The sequence below is a fragment of the Eptatretus burgeri genome, chromosome 10 (assembly GCF_056783735.1).
Source record: "Eptatretus burgeri isolate ZD-2024b chromosome 10, Ebu_testis_v1, whole genome shotgun sequence".
Classification (NCBI taxonomy): domain Eukaryota; kingdom Metazoa; phylum Chordata; class Myxini; order Myxiniformes; family Myxinidae; genus Eptatretus; species Eptatretus burgeri.
This window is the reverse complement of record NC_140970.1, coordinates 48119359-48127787: the sequence shown is the minus strand read 5'-3', so window position 1 is coordinate 48127787 and position 8429 is coordinate 48119359.

Below are 8429 nucleotides of genomic sequence, written 5' to 3'. Positions count from 1 at the left end.
TCGGCCAAAACTTGGAGGACAGGTTTTGTGTGTGACAAGGACGAATTGATTAGATTTTAGTGAAGATACAGATACGAGAAATTGTCACAATTAAGCATAAAAAAATCGTTCACAGAAATATGTCAAAGTATGGAAGGGTGGAATTATCTGTCTGCATCCCACAGTTGTAAAGAATTTCAAAGTCGAAGCCATTGATCACTGTGAAAGAGAAGTACAAAATGAGGATATTCTGCCAACAGAAGTAAAATACATTATTGGGCATTGACTTCATTTAATCGACAGTAGTGTCGTTGTATTGCCATTGGCACAATGAAAACTATGTTAGGGCACCCTCCTGTGGTCCAGCTCAGCCGTTACAAATTGAAAACCAATCCACGTGCCAACTTGCTCGGACGGGTGGAACTTTATTTTCCACTTACCTTGTAGCTGAGTTTCTCGAACAGGAAGAGCATTTCCACATTCCTCGTAATCTTGTTTTCCCGGGGATTTTTTTTTTTGTGTACAATGTTGAGGCTCGTGGAGTATCGAGAACATAAAATGGCTCAGAATGCAACAGAACAAAAGGAAAAGTAGAAAGACAGGGTGGGGGAGAACACGAAGAATTGAAGGACAAAATAGAGGGAGACTGTGAGAAACGAGGGATGTGGGTAATATTGAAGGTGAGGGGAATACACAGGGTGTGAACAAGATAGATGCAGCCACAAACTCTCAGAAAAGAAAAGCAGACACTTGGAAAGAGGTGGGATTGGGGATGGTTAATCAGGGTAGGAAAAAAAAAATCATGGTTTTGGATGAGGGATGATCAGAGATGGTGGTGTACAGCTGTCTTAAAGACTTGGAGAGAAGAGTGAGTTTGAAGAGACTGTGGAAGTTGGTTCCATCCATCCATCCATTGGTATCATACTCTGTGCATAGCTTTGGTGCTGCCTAAGCAGTCTCCTGGGCTATGGGACAGAATCCTGGGACAGGTCACCACTCTGACAAAGGATACCAGCCAGCTGGCACTCATTTTGCCAACCTCAGAATGATGACAGACAGAGTCAACCCCACCTGGTATTAATTCAACGGTAAAGGGGATTTGAACTCAGCATCCTGGGATCCCAAACCACCCTAACAATTAAGCCAACACCAGGCACGAAGTTGGTTCCACCAACGGGGAAAATAAAAGAAGAACGAATGAGTGAAGGTGAGCTGCAGTGATTCTGGATTTTGGGAGTTTCATCAAGAGGGGGTTACCTGGAAGACCGCATGCACCCAACGTAAGCCTGGGGGGAGAGAGAGCGGGAGGTGGGGCAGAGCACGGAAATGGTAGAAGGTGTAAGACCAGAAAGGAGGCAGTAGAAGATAGAGAGACCACCGATTAGTCTGCGATGTGAGTGATTCAACTTAGTTGTAGGAGATTCCAATGATCTTGAAGGCCTTGGTTTCGAGGATGACCAGATGAGCAAGTGTGAGGCAGAGGAACCAGCCGAGAGGGGAGAGCAGTACTCCATAAAGATGTGGATGAAGGCCTTGAAGGTGGATAATTAATCATTCAGGTGTGGCTGGGAAAGATTTTTGCATGACAGAGGATACCCAGTCGGTGGCTGGCTTTGGAGGCCAACTTAGAAGTGTGTTTTGCCCAAGAAAGATCATAGCTAATTGTGAGACCCATTTGTGTGGAACTGAATTTATTCAAGAGGATTGTGAATAAAATAGATAGGGGCAATGGTTCTCCAAATGTTCCTTTCGGTGAGACAGTGAGAGAGTGCGAGATTTGTCAGGTTCAGTTCGTAATTCTATGAAGGTGTGAAGAGAAGTAATGAGCTAGTGCCTGCCTACCTGAAGGATGAGGTAGAGGGTGGAGTCATCAGCAAATAGATAAAGGGGATTTTGCAGAGTCAGAGTGATCGTTGAGGAAAATTAGGAATAGGACTGGGCCCAAAACACTGCCTTGGGGAACTGCAGCCTTAACAGGGAGAGGATATGAGAGGTTCGCGTTGAGTCACGCGTTGGCTACCAGAGTAGAGGAAGTCAGTAAGCCATGTATGGAAGTCGCCTTGGATACCATAAGCAAAGAGATTGGAGAGCAAGGAGTGATGCCAGACTTCATCGAATGCTCAAGATGTGTCGAGAGAGACGGCCCTGATCACATGTCTGACATTGAGGGCTTCCATCCATTGTTGGGAGAGCAGAATCAGTGTGTCCAAGGTAGAGTTACCTGGTGTGCTGTTACCTGGTCTGAATCTGGACTGATGGTCTGAGATCAGGCTGTTGGAGAAAAGGAAAGATGAGGAAGCTGGATACATTTAATTTAACATGGTCTCGGTTCCGTCGTCTCAGACATGTTGTTGCAAAAGCAGGGCTTGAGATTTCTGAGCAACTGCTTTAGCCTTTTAATAAACCATGAAATAGATAACCATTGGAACCTTAAATATGAACGGTGAAGGTGCAAGTCGCTTCGTCCACTTTCCGCCGGTACTCCAGGGGCCTCCGTCTGGCCATCTCACAGGCAGATGCCTGGCCCATCCCCATCTCCTTGAGATGTTGATCAACCTGCTGCAACCACGAGGCACGTGGTCGGCCTATTGTCCTCCTCCACTCATGAGGATCCCTCGCTGAGAGAATCTGGCGAGCAGGATCAGCGTCAGGAAAATGAGCCACATGTTCAAATGTCCACAGCTGACGCTCACAGCCTATGCAGGTAACAAATCTCATTTGAGTCTCTCTCAACAACCGCTTGTTGGACACAAAGACCGACCAGCGACAGCCAAGGATTCTCTGAAGAGACCTTGTACCAGAGCAATTAAGTCTCTTTCTCAGATCCCTGGTCAGAGTCCAAGTCTCACATCCACAGAGCAAGACTGGAAGCACCAAGGACCTGAAGACTTGGGCTTTCATCCTGCACAGGTACCGACACCGCCACACCCCATGATCCAGTGATTCCACGACTCCCCAGGCCCGACCCAGACGTCTATTGACCTCTGGCTCACAGCCAGCAGAGACATGAATATCACTGCCAAGGTAAGTGAATCTCTCCGTGACCTCAACATCCTCACCACAAACGGGTACAGACAAGATAGCAGCATCCAATGTGTCATTGAAAGCCTGTATATTAGTGTTGACCCAGGAAACCCGTAATCCCAGCGACTCCGATTCCTCATTCAACACCTGAAGGATCCCCAAAAGGATATCCAGAGGCTCCTCAAAGATGACTGGACTGCATCATCTGCAAAATCAAGGTCAGAGATCCTAACATTCCCAAACGATGCACCACAGGTTGATATCTCTGACATCCTCCCTAGAATCCATTCCATACAAGCACTGAAAAGTGTGGGGGCTAGTACACACCTCTGACGAACACCAGTAACAACTGGAAATAAGTCAGAGATGGTACCACCACATCTCACAGCACACTCAGTTCCAGAGTATAGTTCAGACATCAGACGGAATAGTTTTGGTGGCACCCCACGAAGACCAAAAATCCTCCAGAGGGCATCCCAATTCACTGAATAAAATGCTTTGCAGAGATCAATGTCGGCTGCAAACAGCCACTGCCAAAATTCTCATCTACGTTCGGTGAGGACCAGAAGGGCAAGGATACAATCAATCGTTGACCTATTTGGTGTAAAGCCTCTGGACGCTGGTGCTCAAGCACATGACAGCGTACCCTATCAAGAATTATCCGAGCAAAGACCTTGCCTGGCACTGAGAGCAGCGTCACCCTTTGATAGTTGTTGCAGTCTTGGCGATCACCCTTCCCTTTCCAGAGAGGGACAACATGGCCCCTCTTCCAGTCAGTTTGGATGATGCCTGTGTTCCAGGCAGAGCACAGAACTGCATGCAACGACACGAGTGCAGCATTTCCACCAGTCTTGAGAAGTTCAGCATGGATGCCACAGATCCCTGGAGCTTTACCCCATTTCAAGACCCCGGCTTCACCGCAGCCTGTGTTTCCACAAACGAAGGTGGATTGCAGATGTTTGGAGGATCAGCAATAGGGAGAGTAACACCCCTGGCATCCAACTCAACAGATGTTGGGTCAGTCTGGTACAACGGCTCAAAGTAACCGGCCAAAAGGGCCTTCACCTGGGACTGTGCCTGTTTGTGGTGAGGATGTTGAGGTTGTGGAGAGATTCACTTACCTTGGCAGTGATATTCATGTCTCTGCTGGCTGTGAGTCAGAGGTCAACAGACGTCTGGGTCGGGCCTGGGAGTCATGGATTCACTGGATCATGGGGTGTGGCGCTGCCGGTACCAATGCGGGAGGACAAAAATCCGAGTCTTCAGGTCCTTGGTGCTTCCATTCTTGCTCTAGGGATGTGAGACTTGGACTCTGACTAAGGATCTGAGTTGGACACTTTATTCCTTTGGTACCAGGTCTCTTTGGAGAATCCTTGGCTATCGCTTGTCGGATTTTGTGTCCAACGAGCGGTTGCTGAGAGAGATTCAGCTGAGATTTGTTACCTGCATGGTCTGTGAGCGTCAGCTGCAGCTGTATGGACATGTGGCTCATTTTCCTGACGCTGATCCTGCTCACCAGATTCTCTCAGTGAGGGAGTCTCATAAGTGGAGGAGGCCAATGGGCTGACAATGTGCCTTGTGGTTGCAGCAGATTGATCGGCATCTTAAGGAGATGTGGATGGGCCAGGTATCTGCCTGGGGGATGGCCAGACGGAGGCTCCTGGAGTACCGGCGGAAAGTGGACGCAGTGACGCGCTGCACTGGCGCATGCTCCCATACCTGACCTGACCTGGGACTCCTCTGTCAAGAGCCAACCACCCTCTGCTCTCACTGCAGCACACCGAGGGATGGGCTCCGAGGAACACAATGCACAAATTCCCCTAGAAGCAGGACAAGAATCACTTGACCACAGGTGATGCTCTTCAACCTCACAGATTCCTCGCACATAGCCCTCCTTGTCCACCCTCAGCGCACGTACAGTTTTACACCTCAACTCCCTGAACAGCTCAGCTCTGCCATTAAGCCTGGCCATGCGACTCTGGTCAATGGCATCCAGTGCCCCTTGAGAGACAAAAATCTTCTTTGCCCTCCAGTGAGTTTCAAGACATCCACCGGCAACATCAAGAATGGTGGTTTTGAAGGCACTCCACAACTCTTCATGATTCTCCAAAGCACCCAGACCCCCCAAATCCCCACTCAACCTGCTCGTAAACACCTCAGCTGCCTTCTCATCCTTGAGCTTGGCAACATCCAGCCTCGGCTGGAATTGGTCCATTCTCCCACATTTAACCTGCAAGTTCAGAGTTACTACCACAAGCCTGTGGTCGGTATTGAAGAACTGAGCACTCCGGTAGACCCTGCTATTCTGGATCATCCTCCAGCGGCCATCAATGTGCGCATGGTCAATCTCCTTTGCTACACCACCAGTGTTGGAATACCAAGTCCAGCGATGAGCCTGTGGGTGCTGAAACCATGAACCAAAGTCAAGGAACTTAGTGCTATTCTGGTTCACAGTTCCAGACCCATGGGGAACAACACATCACATAACCAGCCCTATCAGTTCCAGTCATTGAAATGAAATCCCCCAAGACGAGAATAGTATCTCACCTGGGGCACTGAGCAACCACAGACTCGAGCGCAGCATAGAATGTGTCCTTCACGGTGAGGTCACTTGCCTCAGTCAGAGCATATACAGAGACCAGGGAAACGACACTCAAGGAGTGACGAATCCTTCGTCTCATAATACGCTCGTTGACCGATGTTACCTTAATTATCATTAGAATCAGCTTATTGGACACAGCTACAGCAACTCCTTAGGCATGGTAACCATCAGAGCGATCAGACCAATAGTAGGTGTAACCACCCGCCATGATCTCTCCACGATCCAGTCTCTGAACCTCAGAGAGTGCTTCAATACCGATATTCAAACGCTTGAGCTCAGATGATCATCTCTCTTAGGGATAGGACAGTCCAGGCACCCACCTGAAGGCCTGGTGTTGGCGTCATGGTTCGGGTGACGGGCTTTGGATCCAAGGGTCCTGAATTCAAATCCCGCTCAGCTGTTGAATTAATACCAGGTGGGGTTAACTCGACCTGTCATCCTTCCGAGGTCGGCAAAATGAGTGCCAGCATGCTGGTATCCTGTGTCGGAGTGGCGACCCATCCAGGATTGTGCCCAATAGCCAAGGACTGCGTAAGCAGCACAATGCTCTGTACAGAGTATGGTCCCAATTTCCTCCTCACCCGAAGGGACCGCCTCAGGTTAACCCAAGGAGACCGCTTTCTGGTGGACGACACCTCAGCACCATCTCGACACACACTTCCACAATCTGGCCTTGGAAGATTACCCCGTGGTTTTCTTCCTATCATCAAAGAGTGGGAGTCCCGAAGGCTTTGCCTCAATCCCGTCATCTGGTGAGCTGCCCGAAGGAGGGCAGCAGCACAGGAGGTACTTCCACAGAGTGGGTTTTAATTTGGTGGCTTCTTCTTTGCGGCATGTTCATCTGCCTGCAACTGCCAGAAGCATTACTGAGACTACAGGCAGTACAGAGACGACTGCTGAATGTATTTTTGGAGGAAGTCATCATTGTTTAGAGCCAAATGTTACGTGCCATCCTTTGGCTGAAGGTGGCCAAGGACTTATCACCATAAAAAGCCATATAATGGTCTTTTGATTGTGCTCCATATGGCAGTTAATATATAAAAAGCAACTGCCAATCCAAATTCTTGCCCGTCACATGTTGCGGCAAGCAAGCAGGCTCAATAAGGCCTCACACTCTTCTTAATGAAACTCCACTCCCCTCGCAATATTCTATCAGTCTTCTGGTTAAGGCCCGGTCACACCTTGACGTTTTAGCCAACGTATGCCGATTTTTGAATTTTTTTTCTAAAACGCTGGCACACGTTGAATACGTTATGGGTAAGTTTTGATAACATTGAGAGCACGCTGAAAAACACTGCCATACGTCGTTGTACGTTGGCTTTAAACGTTGTACTTTTCGGTTGTCCTCAAATTTTTTCATGCTAGAAATTTCACGACGTATGCCGGCGTATGACTCACACGTTCCGCTACGCTGGCCACAAGTTGTATGCACGGTCTGCGATCGTTGACAGACGTCAACACATGCTACTTGTAAGTTAATCATAAGTTGAGACACGCCGAGGTAATGTTTAGCGTACCCGAAACTTATTTCTAACCTATGATTAACGTGTTGTTGGCACGTTACGCGATCGTTGCCACACATCGACAGACGTTACTTTTAAGTCACTCGTAGGCTGAAAGACGTCGGTATAATGGATCGTCCTTGCGTCAGCGTCCACGGCCACGGCCAGGACACTTATTTGCAGCATTCTTCAAACTTTTCTTCGGCATGACGAGGATGTTCACACTTCGATGTCTAGCTTGGCTATGATTCCAATTGTCCATCGGCAGCGTCTATCTAAAATAGTCGAGTTTGAGCGTTTTAACACGTTCAGAAGAAACGCTTCAAATTTCAAAACCCCAGCGTCAAAAAACAAAGGCGAGTGACAGCAATTTAAATCGTTCATTGTAAACAATGAAAATAGCTGAGTGGTACCGTTTAAAAGTCGTTGAGTGTAAAAAAAATCCAATTGTTGAGCGCAAGCGTCTACTTTCAATAGTGGAGATGCAGCCATTTAAATCGTTGAGTGGCAGCCTATGAACCTACCCGTGGACACGCGGACGCAAGGAGGATCCATCATAACCCACACCCTCCCCCTCACACTCACCTACTACTGCCAACATGAACAAACAACTACTAATACTAATACTGATACTGATACTGATACTGATACTGTTACTGCTGACATGGACATCGACTCAAAAAGGACTCGAAAACACTGTTGGGTTCCCCTTTTATGAACACCATTTTTATATACCAATTCCCAAAACCGCTGGGAACACGTCTTTATATGGCAGTTGTAAGCTAGAAACACGTTCATTTATTTTTTTTTGTCGACCGGAAGACCTCATTGGAATATGTCTACATACGTCGATGTGTGTTGGGACTACGTAAAGAATTGGTTCAAAGCACGTCAAACACAAGTTAGAAATAAGTTTCGCGTAAAAAAGACATTACCGCGACGTGTTTCGACTTATGAGTAGCTTGTAAGTAGCCTTTGTGGACGTGTGTAAGCGTCCGCATATGGTGTGTACAACTTATCCCCATCGCATGCAGAACGTGTGTCATACGCCGAGTACGTCGTAAAATTTTGAACATGTTTAAAATTTCTTGACGTACACTACTTACTACGACGTATGATAGCGTACTTTAGCGTTCTACTCACGTATACCAAACTTACTCATACCGTATTTGACGTGCCCCAACGTTTTAGACACATTTTTCTTAGGTCGGCATACGCTGGCAAGATCGCCAAGGTGTGACCGCGATGTTGACACTTCCATTTCTACGGCAGTTATGATTCGAATCGTTGTGCGTCAGCCTTTTAATAGGCTACGTCACGAC